Source organism: Varroa jacobsoni, unplaced genomic scaffold, assembly GCF_002532875.2.
Source record: "Varroa jacobsoni isolate VJ856 unplaced genomic scaffold, vjacob_1.0 scaffold_1311, whole genome shotgun sequence".
Taxonomy (NCBI): Eukaryota; Metazoa; Arthropoda; class Arachnida; order Mesostigmata; family Varroidae; genus Varroa; species Varroa jacobsoni.
In genome coordinates this window covers 44440-69814 of record NW_019214213.1, presented here as the reverse complement: position 1 = coordinate 69814, position 25375 = coordinate 44440, and the positions used below count along the sequence as shown (strand labels likewise).

At 42.8% G+C, this 25375-nt stretch overlaps 1 long non-coding RNA gene across 1 annotated transcript; it reads left to right on the top strand.

The window, feature by feature from the left end:
• Positions 1 to 2866: 2866 nt before the first annotated feature.
• On the top strand, positions 2867 to 19297 carry LOC111268711 (uncharacterized). Its single transcript, XR_002685363.2, has 2 exons — positions 2867 to 4089; positions 17007 to 19297. It is a non-coding gene; the product is annotated as an uncharacterized LOC111268711 (long non-coding RNA).
• The last annotated feature ends 6078 nt before the right edge of the window (positions 19298 to 25375 follow it).

The window sequence follows — 25375 nt, the reverse complement described above, 5'->3', positions numbered from 1 at the left end:
CAGGCCTAGGGTTTAACTTAGTTCGGCTTCGCTGTCCTGCCTAACTTCCTCACTTTTCAACATAGCTCACTCGTTTTCAGCAGCCGTGTTAAGTATTTATTATTCATCCTGGGAAAGTACTTACCAAGCTGCCTAAACTAATTGCCAAGGTTATTTATTAACGTATAATACCATATTGATGATTTATTCTTGTGATGACACGATTAAAGTGGGTTGACATTGACCGTTGGTGCACACCGTCCTACTCTCATCCGTTTAATTACTCTTATCGAATCTTATAGACTTTTATTTCAACTAATATATATCATTTGTAGATTTTGTAAATAAATGACTGTTTCAGCGTCGCTCGTATTCAGAAGACGCTGGAAACGCCAAGTTTACGCTTAGAACTTTCGACCAGAAATTGCACCAAGGCAACCCTTTGCTCGCCCTGCATAGTAGCTTCACGGCCGCGTTCGAATTCATTTGTAAGTCCTTCTGGACAACAGGTGACCATCATGTTACCGTTACGCTGTCAGATTATCAACCTTAACGGCCAGCTCGACAAAGTAAATAATTTGTGGATCCGTTTCCGTACTGTCCGATTGTCGATGTGTGCTCAATACCTGACATCGGCAGGCCTGATTACGTTGACTTTCGATGTTCCTTTTATTGTTGGCTCTTTGGTGTCCATCGTTCATGTCGCCAGTATATCAATAATTTATATCTTTCTTACCCTTGTTTGCTATACATTCTCACGCTTTGTTACGTCCCTTTTTTGCCTCAGCTTCGATCTACAATAGTGTGGCATCATATGCATACGCATACGGCATACGCGTTGAGTCTGACACGGACGAGGCGGCGATTATCGCAGCTACCATTTTGCTAATGTTTATGTGTATTTGATGTGCGCTGTTAGCTTCTCTCGGACATCTCGGCCGTTGTACGTGCCGTGCGTCTGGGGTTATGGCTCACAATGCTGCTACTGACACCGCTGTCCTTTCGATCGTCACAATGCCCACTGAACGATATGTCCCTTCTTGCCCAATGAAGACTCTCCTCGTCGTCATCTTTTTGTCTTTGACCCAAGAACTAATTTTTTTTTCCTTCCCGAGCCGAAAAGAGGTCGAATTTCGTCAAACTGTATTGTCAACCACCGTAAACTTATATTGTGAACCACTCGTTACTCGGGCACTTTTGACTGCCGAGCGAGTTCTCGCCGGCGTTGCCGTTAGCAACAGCAGCGCAACCCTTCCTTGACCGCCATTGGCATTGAGGCAGGCAGAGCCGTTGAGGCCAGAGGAACGTTGGACTCCAAACCACCCGACAGCAACTTCAGCAGCAGATCGCAATTGTGCGGTCGCTACAAGTAGCCACCGCGATCGCAGCGGCAAATCAGAGAGGGGGGGGATGATGTTGTTTTTAGCTGGTGCTATTTTACTTTACTTTACACCCATTCCGGTCGTAAATTTCCAATTACCTTTAGTACTTGCCATGACTGCCGTTGTAAAGCCTTGAGAAGCAGCAACGAAAAAGCCAGCTACCGACGCCGGACGATGAGTCGAAGCAGCCTTCTTTGAGGACTGAATATCGAGGGATGGACAAGCCGACCAATCAACAGTGAGGTAGCTTTCTACCAAACTGTTGCATTCGAAGACTGAACGATGTGGCGATCAGTCGACGATTGCCAAGCAGCGCAATCAGATCGGGTCATATCGTATTAAAACAGCCTCAATGTATACATTTGATGTCTGTGTGCGATGCGACTTCCAATAGCAACGGTGGTGTCTCGACGGATCGCGGTCTTACATGGGTTACACTGGAAAACTTCGTATTTCTCTGTTAACTAGTTCGGCCGGTCCCCTGCTCACGATGCTTGTTTTCTAACGGTTACATGCTTATTTATAGGTTAACATGAGTACGTATAGCACTCTAGCGAAGAACTAACAAGTTAATCTTCTTACAAAACTATATGAATTGCTAGGGCTCGTCAGAGCGAGTTGCGGATGATGGAGATCATTATACAGCTAAGGACGAAGGCAAAGTTATCCTGACCGAGCAGTGGAGTTCTTTTCGAGCACAAAACGGTTACTGTGGATCGAAGTGCTCAGAGTTGTGTATGAAATATGTAGAATGAATGAATGAATACAGTTCTATTTATTATATTGGCAGGTCCTGTCAAGTCCTTCTTTCGCTCAGTAAAACTAAGCGGCCTTGGCAGTAGACAAAGAGGATACCTACTCCGATATCTGTGAGTAGTGTCTATGATCATAAAATGGAACACAGAGCGGCGGTTAGCATTTATGACAGTCTCTCTTTGTTGTTTTTATCTATGCATTGTTTTCTATGTCCGGTACCTGTGCGCATTATTGTTGCCGTCTGGCGTTTCGATCACGCGCACCGATCGATACTAAATACCGATAACGCTAGTGACTAATACGATCGCGCGTAAGTGGACAATCATCCATAGAAAATTCCAGATATGATTTCTTGAGCTTCTTCTAGCGTCATCTACCGTCAATATTTTGCTTGTGTTACACACAAATAGTTGTAGTCTGAAAATAAAAAGCGCTAACAATATTACCTTTATCATAATCAGCGTCACCATCGTTTCGATCCGAAGCAGATTTTGTTGGCGCTATCAATACATACGATAATCAACCGCAGACGAGTATGTATGGATAGGCGTTCATATATTCTATAACTTTATATCGGACTTTCTCAAGAGTCATCTATGTGTTCGTATAGATATTGAGCAGCAGCTAAGCGACGCCGACGGACACGAGGACGACGCGAAGAGATTATCTTGTATTGGAACATCGTAAAACGCAAGTGGCCAACAAGCGTGAAGGCGAGCACAGAGACACAAGCCACCGATATCATAAACTGGTTTCAGAGACAAAAAACAGTTATCATAAGCCATGTGTACACGTTCAGTTGTATTGTGATGACTAGAAGTCTCTGGTTATTGGCTCTTATAAGTCGACTCGTTAACGTACAACATCAATAACCTCTAGTCTATATCGGATTCAATGTTGGCGGTAAGATCTACATACAGACGACTTTCGGGTAAGATGCTGGTCAACCTTCGGAGAAACCTCCGAATGCGTCGATCGTTCAGTGTTAGAGAGCGTTAACGGCACAAATAGCGGCCAGGAGTTAATCTTTATAAGCAAGCTATCTCAGAGCCCGAACACGTAATGCGTATCGTCGTCTTTTCAAGTAACAGCAGCAACAGCGGCGCGAAAGCAGCAACCCCATCTCGCGCGTGTAACAATAAGAATACATTCAAGGAGAAGAGGGGCAAGCATGACGGCAACATGTACGCTACTCCCATGCCCTTGTGTTCGGCGGCTACAAAGCGCTCGAAGACGCCAACCTCATGACGACCGGCACCTTGTAACTTTCACACAGTCTACCTGTTCTAATTGCGCGAGTTCTTCGAGCACGTACTGCTGCTTGTCTTTAATAAGGTTCGCTACTCCCTCAACCCTTCGAATCGATTCATCGATGAGCAGGCCTGACGCGGGCTTGCATTGCTACTAAATACTTTGCTACTGTTGATACTGGTAATCGGTCATAGCTAGGTAAAGCACTAAACCGTCCAAGTTTTCGAGCTATGGCTGTACGTATTCGCTTACTGGAAAAACGCCAACAGACGGCGTGCACTAAATTCACAAGTGCTTCGTTCACTGTCTTCCGGTTTAATTCCTTTATTACTATTAATACAGGTACTGGAGAGTAGCAAGGAACTAATGTGCCGCTATCGCGGTACAATAGCGCAGCTAACTCGATATTCAAAGCTCGATCTGTAAAATAGGATCCCCTACTGAAGGCACAAATAACTTTCATTACCCTACGCGGCACCCGGTACCTCGGCGGCCTATCTTCTACATTTCTCTTGTTCTTTCGCTAAACCTTGGTGGTGAACCTTGACGTTGATGTGAAGTGAACGTTGACGATGATGAGCTTTGCATTGTGGCCGTCGCAAAACGATAAGACCCCGTGATGTGTGCTTGCGTGGGAATGTTAGAGGCACATGTGAGGTGTGTGCTAGCCACGTGGAGTAAAGACAGCGCTTTCGCTGGCGGATTAGTTGTGCCATAAAAGGTAAAGGCGGCTCCGCATGGAGCATTTCATTCATCTTGCTGCTCTTGATGTTGCTGGTTCGAGTCCGCCAACGCGTGTACACGGAAAACATATGTGTCAATGTTAATACTGTTAACTTTAATGGCTCATTCACTAAACATGAATGTAGCAACTGCTAAAACATTTTTATGTTCCACATCCGCTATTGCCGTTAGACATAATTCCATCGGATGGCTGGCTTCCACGACGAAACGAAGTCTTTCTATGCTCGGACTCGAACCTAGAGCGTTCGTATAAGTATCTGCCGAGAGAGCAGCAGATCGGTAGGACGACAGACTAATGTTATCGAGACTTTGAGAGCAGCAAACGCTACAAGCGAATTTAAGCCTCGTCTGATGCTTGGATAATCAACGCGTCTGGCCGTAAAACCGTTTATACACGCTAAGGACATATACCACAGTACGGGAAATCATAATATACCTGATAAAGGCCAAAAATGACGAAATACGAATAGGCTCAATATTATCACTAGTAATTTTGCCATTTTCCCTAATTCTAGTGAGTAACGTAAAAACAAAGAAGAAGTTTGAGTTTATATTACTCTTCGCAAAAATAATAGAAGTACGAATCCATCCAAAGGATAATCTACAAAGTTATAGATTCGGTTTGCATCCGCTTTGAAAGACGAGTAAAAAGAGATTCTGGGACACAAATGGCCGCGGTTCCCAAGCCTGAAACAGACGTCCTGACATAACTCATTTCCTTTAGGTGATGGTCATCAGTTTTATATAAAGCAAAGCGATTACTACATATAATTGTAGCCTTTTTTACCAACCCTCTGCGAAAGACTAATGAATGAACTACGGACGGCGAATCTCTATAAGGTTATTGTTGAAAAACAAGGACGGGACGTAGCTGAACCTATATTTTGTTAGTCTAGCCTATCGGCAAGGAGTCTACTGGTCTGAAGATATGCGGCGCCTTATAAAAAACAGGTTCGAAATTGATGAATATTGAAGTGTTCAGCAAGTAATATCCTTTTTTATTTTATAGAAAACTCCAAAATTCTATTAGAATCGTTGGAATCTTATCAAGAAATTAATCTATCATGCATGCATTGCCACTTACGGTGTTCGTTCATCGTTCCATCCATTTACCTTATTTCGTTAAAAAAGGTTTGAACGAGCATTAAAGAACTTCTAAAGCCTGTTTTGTAAGACTCTCGCCGCTGTCGAATAAATGGTTACAAGCTTTATTTGCCAGTGCGTGAATAATAATGTCCGCCGGCGCAAGGTCTTGCGAATATGGTGGGGCCAAAAGAACGTCCTATTCAAAGTCTTGCAGGCGTTTTTAGCGGTCTTTACCATGTGCGGTCTGGCTTTTTTGTGAAGAAGTATGGTTTCGCTGAGTCTATGGGCTCTTTTCTGTTCAGCAATATACAGACTGTGTTGTCTTTCTCATGCAAATATATCACCGTATAAGACTCTTACAGTTCACAAAACGCAAATCATGATCTACCCCGTATGGGCTTCGGATTTAGCTCTGGGCTTGGAGCTACCCATTTCTCATTCTACTTTATATCGATTTGGAGATATAACTTCTAGTTACTTGTAATAGCTCTGTGTAGAAATCTGTTAATGTGGCCGCGTGTTCTCCAGTGCCTGCCGAGGTGTTTAAAGGCAGCGAGAGAGCGCATCCCGTAATGTTTTTCATTATGACTGTGGGGCATTATCGCAAGTGATTTTCAAGTAAACTCCGTCGACCGAGGACGGCCAATCGGAATGAGGTCCATCCTTCGGGTATGGGATACCTTGGACTTTTAAGTTTCACAAGTGATTTTCAAGCAGTCCTCTCAGTGGCAGGGTTGTCACCTCAGACCATACAAATACCCTTGGCGGCTGCAAGGAACAAGTTGAAATTGGCTAGATATTAAAATTGCACCTTGCATCACTTGGAATATCCGCTTATTGGTGTTTAAGTTCCAGTTAAGACTTCGTTCACCACAAAACTAAATTACAGCTCATAGATAAGAGAACGCTTCCGAATAGAATTTATGGTTGAATAAGCAAATCGTGAAAAGGAAAGGGAAGCCTTTGAAAAATGCGGACATAACCTTTAGCCGACCCAATAAAAACTATTTTTAGCAGAAGATCGTCCGTGGCTAAAACAAGCTACCACTGATCCCTATTCTTCCTTTCATTATTGTATTGCCTTTGTGAAACTGGTTCACCATCAGAATGATCTTTTGATGTTCCGTCGACAACTGGAAAATGTCCAAACCATCATTTGCGAAACCGTACATTACTGTTAAGTCATCAAAAGTATTTGCTTCGTGTTTTTGTCGTTTACCAAAATGAAATAGTGTGACTAGAGACCAGAGATTGCGTGTTCTTCTGGCTTGATGCAATAGTCAGCAGACCAGTGAGCGTGTGACAGTTCGGTATCCCGGTAGTCATCAGCTCATAAATTACAGTCCTTTTCGCAATTCTTCGACACATTCGAAAGCAAACGCCGTCTCCATTGGGCTTTTTCCATCCACCCTGTTGTAAATTGGTTAGAAGATTGTGTTGACGATAGCTCATTCCAGACGGGACGAATAAGCTTTGCACGAATGAATCGGCAATCAAAGGTAGAAAGACGCATGTTTCGGCCACATAAAGACGCTTCACGAAACATCTACTCTTATGACAAGAGGACACAGTGTGTGTATGGTCTTCGTTGATGAGCTGTTATTGCTCCAGGCCGCATACATAGACAACTAGATAGTCAGACAAACCAATTGCGGCGAACGCAGCTTGCAGTCTGTCAAAATGGTGTATATATCCTTTTTTCCCCCCCCCCACCGCGTTCGATGTTTTTCTGAGCACGGTAACCTTTATGGTGTTTTCTTTTTCTTTGTACTTGAAATGACGCTGATTCTTTGAACCTATCGGTCTTTGCTAGTACGTTCTTAACCTACAAAGTAAGGGAACGTTGAAAAGAGCATGGAGAGGAAAAAAGGCGAACGTAAATCCAGTGAGGAGTGCAGTGCCGCGTGAGGCTCGGTGGAACCAATGAAACAAATTTGGTGGCATCATCATTCCCAGCAGTGGGACTGGCATCTACTTGATCTCAGAATTTCTCGTTCTGTTTGAATCAACACCGATACACCTGATCCATTGGGGATTTGTTGGCCTCGCAACAAAATAATATCGAATGCCCGTCTGGGCCTTGCGTACCAGAGAAGGCGAGCTCAACAACAGATATAAACAAACGTCTTGAATGGGTACGAGCTCGACACTCGCGCGACCGCAATGGAAGCCATTTCTCGAAAATGTCACAGCAAAAGGTCAAATAATTGGAAATTCAAGAGCCAGAATTAGAGCTCTGTCAGTATAAATCCGTCGACAGAAAGGTGCTACATCTATCTTTTAGGTATAGACGAACACGTTTTGCCACGTCGGTTATCGCTCTTCGCAAACGGAAAGCTACCGATTCCCTCCCACATGGCCTCAATTGTATCGCGTATGCTAGCCAGACAACACGGGAACTACTTTCCAACAGTCTATAATACAAAGGCCCATTCGTTTGGTTTATTGCTGCTAGAAGCTATTCGGGCTAACTAACACTTTGTGTAGGATTCGTGCACGATAAAATGAAAAAAGATGACGCAACGCGCGTGCAGTGACACAATTCGACTAATATAGTAGTTACGCTATCTGGGGTATCTGAAATTCTTTATGTTTTCGGATGTTACGAGACGTATTTGCAGTGGGTGTGAAATTCTCGTTGCCCGTGCCGTAGTATATATATATATATAAATACTGCGCCCATGTGACATACACACGTACGTACATTAAATGATGATTAAAGAATGCAGTCTCACCAGAACATTCATTGCCAAGGTACAGTCTTGAATCTGGAGTTTTTTTTTGCCGAATTTCACGTACCTCTTCAACGCCTGCCTACAAACTCGATCATCTTGCGTCAAAAAGCTAGAACTTGGTTTGTTATTGGAATCTTAAATGTTCATTGCAAATCCCCATAGTCAGGCAGGACTATGAACGCACAACACCAGACCTGATACATTAAACGAGATCTCCTATCTATCTATTTTCGACCTGATATTACAAAGCGAATAGACCTTATAGTATATAGAGGCCAGCAGCCCTCTGAATGGATGTTGGTTACCTGTATGGTACGTCGAGACGGTCAGTTTCCTCTTGACTACGCTGAAAGAGGCTCTAGGTAAACAACCTCGATGTATACTATAATTCATCACACATAATAGTAGTAGTAATAACGTGTCACCCTGACTTTGTTGGAACACTGCTGCACAATTATACTGTGATAACAGCTGTTAGTAACGAAGTGCAACTCTGCATTTGTGATTGATCCGTTTCACTAAACCTAATTTTATATTCTATATTAAAATAATGTCTTTATCTAGTAGCGTTTTAGTTTTTAAATGAAGTCCATTTTGCTAATGGTCAAGCCAAAAGCGTCATAAAAGTTATGCGAACTCTGAACTAACAGTTCATAACTCTAGTATATGCGCTTTCTGTTATAATGCCCCGCAATGACGTCATGTTTCTTATCCTCTCCCGCAGTCTGTATTGTTTTCATTGATGTTGATTACAATGATCATATGATGTTTTGTAAGGCATCTCGTGTTGTTGCTAAGGTATGTGCCTTACAAGCATCGATTTAAAGTCGACGCAACGATGACGACTGCAAAGCTCCGCAAAGCTACACAGCTTCTTCTCGTCGCCGTATTTCAGTGGGCGTTACGTATCGACTTATTCGGCATCTTCTTCACCCCACTGTTCCCCTGTTCACGTCTGAATCAGATGGCTCTGTTCCACCCCAACGCTATTGAACCCGACAGCAGGCGAGCCGAGCAGCATAAAGGACGTGGGGCAAGCGAGCAGCGAGGCCACTGCTGGCAAGTCGAACTCTTTTTCCATAATGGCACTCGAGGTGCAGGCGAAGACGAATGCACACCGCTAAAAACATACTGCGATAGTCCGTTGCCCATGGACATGCGACTAGAAGACAATGTCTCTGACCACGGCCGATACGAAGATCCTAAAAACGGTGTACGCGTACACGCTATCATAAGATCATATCGGAATGGATCGCAGACGTTATGTTGCGTTATAAAAACGAACGAGTTGAACCAAATGGGAGATTACGCTGTACACCTCGTAAGTTGCGAATCATAGCTATAGCAGAATTGACAGCGGCACCGGAATGGGCGACCACGCTCATAACTGGATCATTCAGTTCAGACTGCCGCCATTGTGATGCGGCGTTTTAGAGGACGCACAGGACAGGGTGACACGCGATCGAGTGCCGAACAAGCGAATCAGTTCAGGCCGTACAGGAAGAAAGTTCATGAGATAACGATTCATGGTGGGGTTATCGGTGTCGGGGCAGGCAAACGATGGCAAACCCAAACAGTAAGTTGGATAGATCCAGTTATCACACAGTGTCATAGCATTCGTTTGGATGTTGAAGTAAAAAGTTAGAAAAGACCTCCGCTAAAAAGGTGCTGTAGATCCATCTATAGCTGCAATGTGGATTACAACGCAAAGGAGATAGGTGAACGTCATCTGAACATTTTGATGACTAGGCCTATTTCTAGTTTCCAAGGCCAAATTGCGTGTATAATACCACAGAATATCACGTGCACTATTTTCATAGCGGACCTATTTCCTCGCGACTCTCTGTTGAAACCTTCTGCCAAATTATCTTACAATCAGTACAACACCAAACCACTGGTAAGCGGCACGATGCTAATTGTTCTGCTATATAATTGCGTATTAGAAACATATGTACCAGTAGCGCTTTTCTAGTGATAGTGAACAAGTTATTTAACACTTTTATACGCAGTTGTGGCGGGTAGCGGCACAATGGTTTCTAGAGCAAATAATCTCCCTAGATGCTACGGTTGGTGCTGTTTACCATTGGCGGCGTTACCCTAGTGCTATGCGCCAAAGCGTTCTTTTTCCCGTGCTTTAGTTTGTTCTCGTTTCTCACCGGCTTCTTTCTTAGTTCCCAGCGGCAGGTTACAGTCTATGTTGATGCTCAAGTTCGTTGTGTCGGCGGCTGGGATCGACATGGCGGTCGGTACTACAGTTGATTCTATAATAAGGCTGTTACTACCAATATGAATTCTGTTGCAGATGCCGTTGTCGCTGGTAATTTTCTGTTATTAGTTGTTGACGCCAGCGGCGGTGCTGATGGCGTTGGTGTTTTCGTAGTTGTGGTTGTGCGCGGCCGCTCGACCCAAGCGTCTAACAATCTGTCGGTGTATCGGTCTGCCGGCCTCTTCGTGCGCCGCTTTATGTGTCGATCGCAGTTGGCATAAAGTACCGGCGGCGAGTTCCTTGACCCAGCGTTGCAGAATCAGCTCAGATTGTAGTCTATATAAAGTTGGAAACGGCGCTTACCACTACTAGCAAACTGTATAAAGTCCGACGAAGTAGTAAATAGCTACAATAAAGACTGCTACAACAATCGAAGCTGCTGTTTTGTAGTAGTAAGTTTGACTTACGTATCGAGTGGACGAGGACCGCATGCAAATACCACTTAACTTAAGCGTCCTTCTGATTGTCTGGATCTGCCAAAAGAAACCTAATCACGAACGACAATGCTCGGTTGATTTCGGACAAGTTTTAGCAATCTATTATTATTATATAGTACAAAAGTAACCGACTTTTATTCTGATCTATCCGCGTGCTCAAACATAGATAAGATGATTTCTACGGCAGAAACCTTATGATCAAGGCATAAAAATGACCAACCTAAAAGAGACGTTTCTTAATATGGCAAAATAAGATGAACATTTTCGCACATACAACAGTCTAGACGCTGGACTGGTTTGGTCGTGTATCTGCCTAGTCAGACAGGGTCCTATCGAGTTCCGGTCATACTCTCTCGCTCGTTCTGTGTACGTAGAAGAAAAGTTTGAAGCGGCTTCATCTCGCTTTTGAGGTCCTCCACATGGCTGCCCGATAGCTGCCATTAAACATGGTAGGAATAGTAAAATATACATTGACTTGACTGCATTATGTATGTATCGTAAGGTTGGTTAGAAAAAGGTACCTGCTGCACGTATTTTGGTTGTCTATATAAAAAAACAACAAACCACTGATGCGGCTGCTGCGTTTGTTCCAATCCGAGACTCAAGTGAACCTAATAAATTACTGACCCTTAGCTTTGTCAAACTATTTATCGGCTGTTATTAAATACGTACGTTAACTACAAAGTGTTACTTATGTATCTGCGTTTCACCCCTTGCCCAGCTGCGGGATGGTACAGCTCCCTTAGATCAACGCTATTCAGGAATAAGTTAGTCGTGAATCTTTAAGATGACAAATATTGGCAGAACTACTTTGGACTATTCAACAGAACAACAGCGCAGAACAAGACGCTATCGACGATGGTGCAGGCAGTAGTAAAAAGAATAAACTGTATACAAAATTGCAAAACGATCATAATTATGCTGCCAGACCTCTGCACATAATGCGCTACGTCATAAAGAGGATACGACAGAACTTCGTATGGGGCAAAAGCACCAACGGCCGCAGAGCGAAAAACGTTTCGCCACTACGTCGGATAGTCTATTGCGCCTCATGGTGGAACGAATGGTTCGAGAGATATGATGACAACCGAGGGCATCTTAATTAAACATGATCATGTTCCTATGCGGAACCAACTATCCAGTGCTATAGGCCTAGTGCCTGAAGGCACGCACAGGCTGAACGTGTTCGCTCGCATTCTGCTATCGAGTTCGATCATTCTAAGATCCAACCATAATAAAACCTTTTATCAAAATCATCATTGTCCCTGCCATCATCGTGGTCAGCGCTACTTAAGAGCGTGTTCCAAGCGCAAACGATAAAATGATCGACGGTTTGTTAATCTTGATTGCTGCACACGTGATTTGCCACCAGCTCAATCGTTGCAATTGTAAACAGTTCCTTGTTCTCGTAAATTGAATTTTTTTTTCCATATATGATTTTTTACGAGTTCGTACCGTGTTTATATACGCATTTCGGCGCTACGATAGACTACGTTTGCTATTCGTAAAATTATAGTAATTACTTTATATAAAAGCCGGTTTTTTTAATAGACCTAAGCCTTCAATAGTATTGATGCAAACTGTCGAAAAGTCTCAAGATTTTTAGCGTGTTTTTTGTCATTTATCTGTTGCGTGTTGAAAGATGGTTGTCTAGTCATAACATTATTACACCGACGAACGTCTGCACTGGGATCTTTACCTGTTCAATAAAAATGCTCTTATATAATCGAATCTAATTAAGCATAAGGATTGCCGCCTTACTCGATAAAGGCACCGATTAAGCTGCGTCGCTATATTTTGGCAATCAAATTATAGCGAAACAAGCCACACGGTCACCGGCGCATGCAGTGATGACCGGATAACTGGAACATATAATACCGAAGTACCTATCTCGATTCACGGGGTGTTCAGAAAGTTTCCCGACTCGAAAACTTGAACAACTTAAAAATATTCATTTCACTGAAAAAAGTTCACAAAGCACTTTCTTAGAAAACAACCAATTTTCCAAGACTAATAATCTCAACTTTAATATTTTCTGAAATAGATTTTTACGCGTAATTTGCTACTGTCTATATAAGCATGTGCAGATTAAAAAAAACCTCTGCACGAAAAGCTTTCCCTCCCTTACCCTCGCTGAGAGGCCGCGCAACTTTCGGAGCACCCTGTACGTGTAGACTGCACGCCAACGAACCCGTTACTGTTCCGTATATAATCGTATAGCAATTATATAAATGTTAGATGAGTACATACGCACTTGGAAATGCTTTATAAAATAGACAGGAGACGTTCGAAATACTGCACTGTTCCGCGTAATCATGTTCACGTTCTGCCACAGCTTGGGCCAACGCTTTTCAGGAGGCGCTTCCCGGTACGCCATTGTTTGCACGTTTACCGAGTAAATACATACTGATGTCTTGATCCCCCAATCAAGCGCCATTTAACGATATAGTATCACATTCTCTGGGAAAATCACAATTTAATATTATAATTTTATCATAGCTCGATAATAAGAATTATCCCAAAAACATATTAAAACGACAATATATACATGTCATATTACAAGCATCTAGCAGTATTACTAGGACGAATAGCGTGAAATAAGCGACTATCGTAGAAACCGGTGCAATCTATTTCTTGGTAATTATATGAAGGGCGTGTTTTTGTGACGGCTTATTTTTTTCTGCTTTGCGGATATCTGCTCTTGTTTATTGGCTCGTAGGGAACAACTCAATGTTGAATGTTACATACAGCCTTTTCTTGTTGCAAAAGCTCTGCTTTCTCGTCACTGTGATCACAAGGGGCCATTGTATATTCACCTATTCAAATCATTGGCAGAGCTCGACCAATGTAGATTCCAGTTCAAAGGGAACTCACTGGTCCCGCACAGAAGCCTCTAATAGGTTTAGGCTCCTGAATAAGTAACATATTTGCCCGCTAGTCATAGGGCATCGTTGTAGTTTAGGTTCGTATTCGGGCATAGGCACACCTGGTTTCTTGCTAGGGGCCAGCCGTCTGATGGAATTATGCTTAACGGCGATACCAAGCTTAAAACGCCGAGCTGCTGAATAATAATTTAAACGCATCGATTGGATTGATTCATTGTTACTCTGCATCACTACAACGGACCAAACACCGAAGCCCTAAACGTGCGTTACGCAGATCCATGTATAATTTCATGGTTCAAAAATAAGCAAGCGATAGGTAGTGTTATAAGAGACTTTCTTTCAAGGTAAGAGATTACGTAGGCACCTTCACGAATTGACATATTGTCCAAAATGGCCGCGTAATAACCGTTGAGATGTTCGATCGACGACGTTGTATCGGTTTTCGCCATACCATGCTTATCAATAATTAAAGATGAAATGATAGCGGCGTCCTGATCTTTCATCAAACATAAAGTTCACAAACATAAAGTTTGTGTATTCACTTGGATTTGTGATTGCAAGAAAAACATGTATGAAATTGAAATGTAGAGTAACATTCTCGTTGTTACCGTCAACCTATACGTGAATAGAAACAGTTTCAAAAGAGGCAATACCACGACCGAGAGGGAAAATCTCCAGGGCGACCGAGATGCTAGAGGACATGTTGAAGATTAGATAGGCAAATTGACAACTGGTTGAGTTCTAGCGATATACAGGAATTAAACAGAAAAACTAAACATCCTGGCTTAAAATCGAACTCTGCTCGAAGCTGTAGGCTTAAAAGCTGAACGGTACAGCAAAAAAACGAAGGTAAATAAAAGAACCGTGATTCATCTTGATTGTTTTGCCAGCCGTGGCTTTAGAATACGTAACAATGGATCGGCCAAACTATGGAACGGTGCGACTTCTGCCGATTACCGAGGATCAAACGTTCCCCGAAGATTTGTACTTGAGGGAAGCGAAGCGGGACAGGGGGTGGTAGGGGTAAGCCCTCAACGAAAAGAAACGTTTATTGAATCACTGTGATTATGCTCTATGTAGCCTGAGTTGATTAATATGCCAATGCAGAACGAACGACAGAGCTTTCGTCTACCGAGTAGCGTGCCCGCTTCACAATGGCACTGTTTGAAACGAGACTTGAGATAACCAAAACAGAATGTTATTAATTGGATTTGAACGTACTGTAGATCAGTACGCTGGGTAAAATATTATTACCCTATTTGCAAAAGCTGTCACCTAGAAACAGCTTTTCATTTGAAAAACTCAAGCATTACTACTCTGTGTAAATTACTTGACGATGACAGTAAAATTGTATCCTCTCGCTATATCTCTATTCGAAATTTTTCACCAAAAATCAATAATCCTCTAATAAAAAAATACTAAATGTATCACTAGGTAGCTACACTCAGCTTCGAAAAGCCTAAACGAAATAAAAATATAGCGCCAAGTTTAATAACAATGTTTCTTTTCCATTAGGAATGCTTGCCAAGTGACCCGATGTACCCACTTCTGTAAAGAATCTCTGCCTTAAGCAAATCGAGTTGTGTGTCTGTTTTTTAAGATATGAACGTTTAAAATATTTTTTTGTGCAATGGACCAATTGCAGCGGTTCCGTTCAGTCGTACGACGGCCAGTCCGTTCTAAGGCGGCAGCCGCTGTGTCCTTCGGGGCCGTTACCCAGGAGACGTCGCCTGCCAACCAGAAATAACAGAATGAAAAAACGCTACCAGTACTCAGTGATTCTATCGCAGACGAAGCTGTTGAGGCCATCATAATTTTTTCTGCTGCTGTTGTTGTTTCTCCGCCCTTGGAAAAATAGAATGAGAAGTAAAAGTGAGAGTTGGTTGACTCATTTCACCGAACGATGCTACCGCGTCCAGCAACGCCACTACGACTACAGCAGCTTCTACCAGAACAAAGGCGTCGGTAGCAGCAGCAGCTACCGACATATAGAATCAGGCGGCAGACAGACTAACAACAACGGCTCAACGTCAGAGCGTCTGCTGCAACATCTGCTATGACGAATAGACAATAACGGCATTAGAACGTCCGTAACGACTATGAGATGATAACGGCAACAACAGCAGCAGCAGCAGCGGGGGGCTCAGCGATTATTTTCTTAACTATAACAACAATCAAATATCAATGGAGGGAAAACTCTATGGGTGCTTTTCTGCTAGATGAATTAAAAATATATTCGAATAGAAAAGCATACTCTGCGCCCGTACATGCTCTACGTGCATGTGTATGTATATCGTGCGGGAAACAGTCGAGAGGTGAAACCAGCGGCCGTAACCGATAACTCGCCGACAGATATTATAGCGAAAGAGTTCAGTTATTGTTATAGCCCATAACCCTATGCAATCTAAGATGCTGCACAAGGTGCAACGTAAGGGGGCTTGAAGTGGTGTTGATTTTGACGAGCTAAACTGATGCGTATAGAAAGTGCTTGGTATGGGACCCCTACACAAATATATGGTAAGCTCTATTACGATCATCTACATGTTCTTATTACGCGCATGTGTTCTACGAATAATGTAAACCTTTGAAAAATTGTCCTAACAATAGTTACGCATCCATATGTATCTGGAGCAGCGATGATTTTCACCCATTTCTGGTGGGAAGGGAGTTGCAAAGCGTCAACTAAATAGTGCTCTGCCAGATCTACTCTTAACTATCAATCGGGACTTACATGACATGATATTTTACTAGGCCTGTGCTGTTACTATCACGGCCCACCTGCGTAGTGTTGCTTTCACGGATGTCCTAAAGCAATAACAAGCAGCTTGTCCTGTTTTTCAACCGCTAGACTCGACACTGTTTCTTCAAATAGGAAGTTGCGGACCTGACTGAACAAACGATCCCATCAATAGCAGTCAATGGTGGCATTATCAGAATTCGATTCAAGCTCCGTTGCCTTTCGTCATTTGCGCAGCATCTCCACATAAGATCGGTACCCATCAGCGCACACACATTTATCGATCACGACCGATGATCCGTATAGAACCTACTTTGTTTGCTTATTGATTGAGGTCAATAAATAGCCAAATCAATAGAGTGAATCGCTGCGCTGTTAACACTTATTTGAAACGGATTCTTTTGATGTTCTATCATCTCATCTGGGGCTCTCGTTCCTTTACTTCTGTTTCACCCTGTTTCAAGCCCCAACCAAGTCTGTCTGTTCTGCTACTTCAGCTGCCTCCCGAGCTTTCCTCGTCGATGCTTCATGTTGAAAGGGAGGGACGGACAGACGTCTAGAGAGAAGTGATCGTTATAGAAGCACCAACAATACATAACAACAACGTTAGATGATTATTAATAGTAAATACGAAATAATATTAAAAAAACAATAATAACAACTACGGCTACTGCCACAAAATCACGATACTAGTAATTTAATAAAGATAATAATAACTTTTTTTTTTTCTCCATTCGATTCCTTTCAGTCGATCGGGCGCTTTCTTTGTACAGCACAACTTCTTGTTTTCGTTATGAATCGACGTCGCAGTAATCGATCTGGCGCCGTACTGATGGCCGGTAGTCGACGTGGCCTCAGAGTCTCGTGGTCGTCATATGTAGACCCATCGTCAAGAAACGTCGTAGACATCAACGACAATGGCACTGACAGAGCCGCAATGGGAAAATTTAAGTTGTCGTTTGCTATTGCTGCCGCCTCTTCGGTTTTTTCTCAAGTCATCCAATCCATTCATTCGGTCGTTTGATGATGCTGGCCACAATAACGTTCGCGGGTGACGATTCTGAGGTTCACGTTGATATAACTGCTGATGTTGATGCTGATCATAATAGCGACAACGTTAGTAGCGACGGTCGCCAAAATTGCTTCGGAGGCTACTGCTGCTGCTTTCAAAAGCTATGGGCCAAAGGTACTCGTCGTCGGCGTCATCTCCATTCGCTATCTATCCATAATAGTTAGTCCCGTCAGGCAATAACGCACGCTTCGTCGACGCCAGTGGCAGTAATATCAGTAAGAAAAACAGCTATGAGTAATCCATACGCAGAAGTATAGGTTCAGAGAAAAGTACAGCCGGTAAACGTGAAGCGTCCACACGTCTGCTCGAATAAGCCAATTGGAACTGTGAGACCGTATGGTGGTCTATTAGCGTGAACCACCGGTTTCCTACTGCAAGACTTGTTGTACGTATACAGGAAGAAAATAGGCGATCGCTACGATGGGTCCTGAACTTTGCCTGGGACGCTTACTTTTCAAACGGTTACTGTTATAGCGGTAGCCCAGTTTAGGACGAAACCCGTACTGCCGACTGATTTGATAAATAAACCTGATACAGTAGTTTGCATTGTCATTCAATCAACGCTTACCTATTAGGGTTTCATCTAAGAAGTCAGTGATAAATATTAACCTGTGCCCTACGTATGTCTGACTTTGAGATCGGTGTGATTTTATCGACATTTGCCGATTCTGAGCATGCAGCTTTGCTATCAAGGGAAGAAGCTAGAACTAACCTAGGAGAGTTTATTGTCGATCGTACGAGCTGAATCGACCAGCAACCGATTGGAGTCCTGTAGTCTTCCTGCCGGTGTGTTTTTTGGGGCCCGTTTGAAGTACAGCTTGACAGTAGTACCCAAATGAACCTGACATTGATGCAGTTCATGAAGCAAGATCGTTCATGCAATCATTTACTGGATAACTTCTATTTTCTGTAACGTACGCTGTGAAATAGTTCCGACGTTTGCTAAATTTAGAAGCGACTTAGACGTTCACTGTAACATACATACGATTTCCATTGCATCGAATACATACAAACAATTCGCTGAAGTTGGACGTCATGCACTGACGCTTGTTATCCTGATACGATAATAGCCACCTAGTAGCATTTGTATATATCGTGTTTCGTTATCCTGCAAAGATTGCGCAGCTGTCTTCTTTGAAAATCCCGATAGGCAGGCAACGAGTTCAATTAGCGGAACGTCGGTTTATGGCGTCCGACTGTTAGTACTAGAAGTTATAATGGCAATGTAGCTATACATTAAAAGCAGATCTAGTTTACAGACCGCCAAGTGTATCGACCTTTACCGTATAACGTATAACTTTTGTTCTTGTATACGATTTAGATGTGCCGGCGTCTGTTACGCGACAGAGGAAGTTACTTTTGATATCTGCTTAGCACGTATCGGGACGAACAAGCCTCAAATACGCCGATCAGTTTAATTAAGGTAGGCACGAACGCCCATCTACTGGAACAGCTCTGTTACCGACTACTGAATATATACGGCTCTGAGCATACAATTAAAATTCAAACAATTAAAACATGATTAACAGTGAGATGGGCATGGCAAGTACCACAAATACTTATCTAAAAACATCATCGGCCATATAAACGGGCCTAAATTGCTCGTAGTTCAATGCGTCAAGAGACCTAATGGATTATCCGATTGAATTTGTTCCTTGGCTATACTGTTCTATGATCATATTGTCTAAGAGTATCCGGAGCTCTGCGATCCGGCGATCATTCGCTTGTAGGAATAGAAGTTCTTCAGTTGCGTCCTTGTTTAGATGAAGCCATCATTACGCTACAGGGAACCCTTGCCGCTCTGACGACGATCCAGCTATCTCAGCGTGAAACCGTGCCGAATATTCAAAGGTTCATGTCAATGTTAGGTAGCGTAAAACGGGAAGCAGTATGAAAACATCTCCCTTTTGTTGCAAGTTTCACTTCATGAAAACTCGAAAAATAAGGAACCTTTTTGTTGAAAACTACCTAAGGGGATCATATTTTGTCATACTGACGTTCGGGTCTTTGTAGAAGTTACTGAGATTCTCTTGTATACTTTTTTCATATTTTATAGTGTTCTAACTTGAAAAATAGTATAGTTTTGTCAAATAGAAATATGCTTTTGAGAATCTAAGATTTTCAATCCTATTTGTCGTCTAGGTGATGCATAGGTTTTGTAGACAATATTATATAGTGCCTAAGAAGGCATATGTGAATGCTGAAGATGCAGAAACTTTCCAAGTTAACCTGGACGCCCGTCGAATGAATCACGGCGAAACACCTATGCCGATTATTAGAATATCTCCAAGTCACAGCATAGCCTATTTGCAGTTTCGTACGTCATGAACTTGCGCTTTCTTGTCCTGGAAGCTTTCTAGGCACAGGCTTTTTTCACTGACATTTTTCGTAACCAGGATTGTTCCAGGGCAAGCCTAGAGTCAAAGCTCGACAACAAGGAATTTCCTTAAACAGCAATTTTTCGAACTGCCTTCCTCGATATGGACCGACTATTTTTATTACTGTACTTATGCTTACGGTGTCCTGTTAGGCCATTCCGTCTATCTAATCTATAAACATGAAATTATATCTATAACTACGAAGAGTCTTTTCGGGCTACTACGACAAAGATATTGAACGACGGCGGAACATCACCTACAACTTAATATACAGTATACCTCGTTTGCTGACTACCAAGAGCGGGCTATATATTGACGAAGAAAAAAAACAAGAAGAAAACATAAATTGTTATATCTTCTATGATAAATCACGTATTTGGCTGTTGCTGGAAACTGAAATCGGTTTTCTATCCGCTCTTTTCAGTTTACTGTTTTCAGTCTGATCGTATATATTACTCTATAATATTACCTTTTAAATACAGCTTTCGGAAGCTCCTGATTCAGCCTGGAAGTCCAGCCAGGAGTCAGCCTGGTCTCCGCTGCTCCCGCTGTTCCTACTGCAAAGTAGTCTCAAAAAACTACTTTTTCTTATCATTGCATTCCGTTCTGTTGTTGCTGCTATTAGATTGGATGATACTTTGCCGTTAAGCTGAACGTCTCCCGGCCCTGCAGAAGTAGCAAGTAACGCTAACCATGAAACGGTTCCTTTAAACATCGCATAGATTTTATTATATATATTATAATATACCAATGTCATCGTCATCGCTAAACGTAGTACGATTTGTTATCAGTTAAATCGTGACGCTGCTTCTCGTTGATATGAGTCCCTACGGAAGGAGAGACGCCGCCATGGGTCCCTACCACTGTCGGTAATTGCACAAGTTCTTCTATAACTTCCGTCGTTTTTTCATCCCGACAGCCTCCTATACTGGCTGGATCTATTTTACAACCACTGCTGGTGCCATTACTTCGCGCCTACGAATGCCCAACCAGAAAATAAAACAGGATAAAGAAGACAAAAGTGTACAGGGTGCTGAGGTATACTAGTCTACTGAATGTAATATAGAAAATATGGAGCAAAAGATGATTATGAGAGAGAAAAAAAATGATAATATAGGAAGAAAATTGCCTGAAGATTATGGAAAACAAGGCAAACAGCAAAGAGTAGAGAAATAATATAGAAAATTGCTGCCCCTCAACATTGGCATGGTATCCGCAGTCATTAGCTTAAGAATGGCCACACTGGTCCAGCTTTTTCATTTAGTTTCATTGTTAGCCTTGCTTATCGTTATTGTTACTCGACAAAGGCAAAACAGGAGCTCGTTGTTAGCAGGACGTCCCAGTCATCCGCTCTACTGCAAATAGTAAGTGTTGTGCTAATTACCTGAGATTAGTCACATACTCATACAAACATCTGCATCCCTATTGCTCGTCTTTAACGGGGGGATCTTTGTGAGCTAATCTCAACCTTCGAGTCTGCTATACGCCAGCCAGATGAACCCCGCTCGAGCAGCCTATCTGTTCCCCCCCCCCCCCCCCCCCCCATTCCCATCGGTCCTGCCAGTCTTCCTGCGTCGAATCAGAGTCGCTGCCCACCTCACTTTACTCCCTGTTCCTCACACGCTTCTGTTTCATAACTAGAAGTTGGCACTATCCATCTGTGAACGTCATCCTTTGAAAAATAAGAGGGGAGAAGCTTTGTTGCCCTAGAGTTCCACCGCAACGGCCTTGTCGGACCAGTGACACACAAGTCGGCGACACCAGTCAACAAGCGACAGCAACCGAAGTAGCGAGCAATCTATTGCCTCGGGCCAATAGACTATATTAGTTCGTTCGAGTTCGACCAACTTTCTAAACTACTACTGCTTCTGCCGCTGTCCCGAGCGTACAACCTGACCTGTTCAACCATAGAGAACATATGTACAGTTTGTCGCATGCGTTAACTTTCTCAAACAGCTATGCCCAGCAAGTCGTTGCTGTTTGAGCCTGTCAACAATACGTTCGGCTGGGAAAAACCTTCCGGGTAGTAAAGGAACAGCGGCGCGCTTTATATAAGAACGGATCGTTTTTCTAAATTTCCCGCTCTGCTGGAGAGAGCACAGAAGGCGAAGCTTCCCTATGCGAGTACTCGCAAGTTTTTCGTTGCGTATTCAAATTTACTATGTTCACCCTGTCCGTAGGCCATCTGACGACAAATTTCGTTTTTTGAGCACAGAGCCCACGAGAGCTGGGTGGCGAGTACTCGTCACTCCTAAAACTTGATGAAGCGCCAGTGAATCAATGTTGACGAACAGGGAGTATTCAGTCAAGGCCGCGGTTATTACTTCAGCTTCACTAATAGGCTACCCTGGCCAGAAAAGCTGGATCACATAGAAAACTACTATCATTACAGATAGTACTTTACGTCTTTCTATTACTCTACATTTGGCCTGCATTGATCTACAGCGGCAATGACAGCGCACCCTGTTCCTTTGCCTGCCTTAGCAACATACATACCTACATTGACTTCGCATGTATTTTCCCCTCACACCCCCTGCCTGCCAATCTTTGATTCGTTGCGGTTGGATCAGATCGCCGAAGAGGTTGTGGTTGGGAAGGCTGACTGTTCTACGCGACTTACACTGCAAAGGCCTGTCGATGGTAGAAATTCGGAACACGTTCAAGGCCACCATCGGTCCTCTCCAGGCTATCTGCTGCCGACGTGAAGCGCGCCCGTGATGCTACCAGCGATGAAACGAAAAGGGTAACAGATCCTATACAGTTTTCAGATAGCAGCACGCAGTGTCAATACAGATTTTTATACACACGCATATACTTGTTAAAAACTGAAACGTAGATTTTTACATGTCGAAATAATATTACTAATCGACGTCATTTGGCCATTGTTCTCGTAATGCGCTCATTGCAAGGTGCCTGTCGTTCTCTGACGAAAGATTATCCCTTTCTCAAAATTAAGGAAGTGTTGCAGAGACCGAAACGAGGCCTGGTTGGACGGTGCTAGGTCCCTGCTATACGGCAGATGTAATAAAGTTTCCCACAGTTTCCAGACAGTTGAAAATCTATGTGACATGGCTTTGTCTTTTCTGTCCGCTAGTTTTAGCCGATCATGTTCGCTGTGAACAGTAGATACCCGAATCAATCGTTTTGTCAGGCGGCAGCGATTTCAGCCTCGCCAAGTACATAGCACCGTTCACTATGGCGTTAGTCGGGATTTTGCCACCGAATGTGTTTTTATTTGCACATTATTGTTGTGATCCGCTTTTTATCATCCGTAATCAACTGCCTTAGAAATGGCTAGATCTTTTTGCTCTTTTTCTGTAGGGTTCCCTAGGTGGAAGTGAAAGTTTTTGCGTCGGCAAACGAGAAAATTCGTCTGCCACCCGTTCTTTTTTTTTTGTTCTCAGCTTTCTTCAACTAGTTTGAAAGTACTTAGTAATGGATGTTTAGTTTGTTCAAAATAATAACTGTGTCGCTTTTACTCAACTTTAAGAATAACTTCTCTCTGTAATTGGCTGCGAAGTGCATTTTTTGCGTAGTGCGTCCCGTGCCGAAAAAAAAACTAAATCGACAGAAGCATCCTTCTCCGACAAAGGATGTTGACCATAAAGAGCACGCATTTTTTATGGCTCTGAGTAGCATTTGGTCCTTTACCATTACCACATGTAATTGTTAAATGTAGCAATTTTTTTCGATGATCGCATTTATCTTTGAAGCACTTTATCTTCTAAAGTCTGAACAAAGGTCGTCTAACAATTTTGACGCATCGACTACTGCCAAGTCTCAGCTTTGAAATGATATTAAGCCGGTTCGGCACAATTTATACGACCTGAGATATGTGACTTTGAAGACGTCTAGAAAAACGGTCAACACTTATATATATATGAGGGGTTGTTTTTGGAACAAATACCCCATGACCACTTCCGCGCTTAAATTGCCACCAACGTGTATTTATGATGCAAATTACGATACGTTGGATGATTTCATATGAAAGTAACATCATCTTGTTGCACTGTTGCCATAAGCCCGTTGCTGTTATCCTAATTGTTTTATCGCAGTCTTCTCGTCGCGGTTCTTCGAGCAGTCTTCTGGCGAATCCACTGTTCGAACTATTTTGCCGTGTTGTTGTCGTTATTATTATTATTATATATATATATATATATATATATATATATATAATTATATCATAATAAATTATCATAGTAGCTCGACGAGCAATGACTAAGTAACTGTCTTGATTCAGATATCCAACTGTGATGTTCTACCTGTGCAGTGGCTTTGTGCCGTACATCCAGTTTCGCCGTGCTAGTTATCTCAGGACTCTCACTGCCTTCAATTAGGCCATCTCGCTCGACCACTACAAATCAAGAAAGAAAGCCGGCAGGCAATATTGGGTTTGTCGAAATTCTCAGCTACTTTTGAGGACACTATTATGTTTAACCCTATGGCACAAAAACAACAACAACTGACTTTGCAGAACTTTCAAGTTTGCACTTCTTGACAAATTAACGCGTTCATTCGGTTGGATGCTTCAGAAACTCTGTACCACTTTTAAGAAATCCGCCTCAAAAAATCATCTTTTCTGCCCTTTTTTTTTGCAGGAAATTTTTGCAAATCCTTTAAACAAGAGGCTGGCTCATTAAAACAAACAAAAAATCGTTTTTAGGTATTTAGGACGTAGCGTAATAGTGGTATAGGGCCAATCTTGCTCGGCCAACGACGGAGGTACATACATCACTGGTCCACGTTAAAAAGTTGACCGATTCATACGTATGATGGGCTCGCCGGACCGCAAAGCTAGCTTTCGGTGCTTAGAGGCAAGCTGAACTGTTGATGTTCTCAAGCTATCATGAAGCTTATCTCAGCCCGTTTCTTGAATTATTCTCGAATTGGAAGCGCAGTATTATACGGGGAGGGGTTTCCCTTATCAAGCTAAGGAACGCTTCGGCGTTTGCCACCAGACTACATACAACAACGAACAGAGGCCGCTTCGTACGCTAGTGAAAGCAGTAACATATCAAAGCAGCTCGATAAGATAAGCATAGACTTGACTGGGCACAGGCTTTGGGAATCGTAACACACGAAAGTGTCTGGCCAGGTGGCATCCGCAAGGAGAACATCACTGACCACTTAGGAGGCTCGCGGCAGCTTGTCGTGGGAATCCAGTTAAACTACGTCCACAAAAACCGCTCAGGCCGTTTAAACAATCTATCCCGAAGTTCCAGTCGAAACGTTGAATTTTCAAGTGGTCGCTCCGGAACCAAAGCTTTGCCGTATTGCGGCACTATCAGAGGATGTCGGAACAGTCGGCTTTCTAAAACGACCTGATTTAGATAACTGCTAGAATTAATGTCTCTTGGATATTTAGGGCGTTGTGTAACACATCACTCAGTAAAGCCCGACCAAGGACCAACTGCTGTCTTGCTATATATATCCAGCGATTTTAAGATTTATGAATGGATATAATAGGTCTTAAAAATGCCTGGTCGTTAACTCTGAACAGAACGGAAAGAAAGAAAGAAAGACCAACGAAATGGCAACCGAAACACCGCTGACCGAAACTTTTTTGCTTGTCCAACAAAACGTTACACAAAAGCATTAAGTAATGTAAGAGGTGTAATTTTTTATTCGGATATATCTTTGATAAGTCCAAATTATATACACATACAC